Raw genomic sequence first — 819 nt, 5'->3', positions numbered from 1 at the left:
TCGCCTCTCTACCAACATTTATTTGAGCCAGGACCAGTCTTCTTCTCGATCCTCTTCAGCAGGCTCTAAGGCAAAAACAAGGTGTGGGCCTACACTAAACGTGAAGGTTCTTACTCTTATCCTCATATACACCCATCTTCCTATCGTCCCTCACACTTTTGACTTTGAAACACAAATAACCGGACTGAGAGGGCGAAGAAAAGACTCGGACACAGGCCACGAAACATACGGGAGTTCCAAAACTTATGGCTATGACGATGCCTCACTACACCTCAGTGGCAATGACGTTATGAGGACACGTCTTCCTCACGTCAAGATGATCAGGTTCCCATGGCATTTCAACCTCATCCTCTTCCAGGCACAGAGGGAACACAAACACACACGACAGATCTTCAACGCACATCAGTGATGAGTATGAGATCAGCAGACGAAGTGAGTTTGCCAATACAAACAGCAATGATTTAAGTAAATCGACTGTTTCATCATCTGATTTGGGACGCAATGAATTAGATTTGTCATATGATGGAAACGAAGCACGGAAAGAACGAGTTCGGACCCCGATGCACGAGTCGACACTACTACACAATACACTGACTCAGACACTCGTTACACTGGCACTCGTACAAGATATACGGGGAGTGACAGAGACACACAACACACTGTAACTGATACAAGATACCCGGGGAACTGATACTAGATATACAGGCTTTTATGCAGACAGACGACGCACTGAAGCAGATGCCAGATACACTGGTACCGATACTAGATACACTGAAACTGGGACAGGGGACATAGAGAGTGAAGCAGAACACACGACAC

Source organism: Penaeus monodon, chromosome 28 (assembly GCF_015228065.2).
Source record: "Penaeus monodon isolate SGIC_2016 chromosome 28, NSTDA_Pmon_1, whole genome shotgun sequence".
Classification (NCBI taxonomy): Eukaryota; Metazoa; Arthropoda; class Malacostraca; order Decapoda; family Penaeidae; genus Penaeus; species Penaeus monodon.
The sequence above is the reverse complement of the archived record's forward strand: the minus strand, read 5'-3'. Positions refer to the sequence as shown.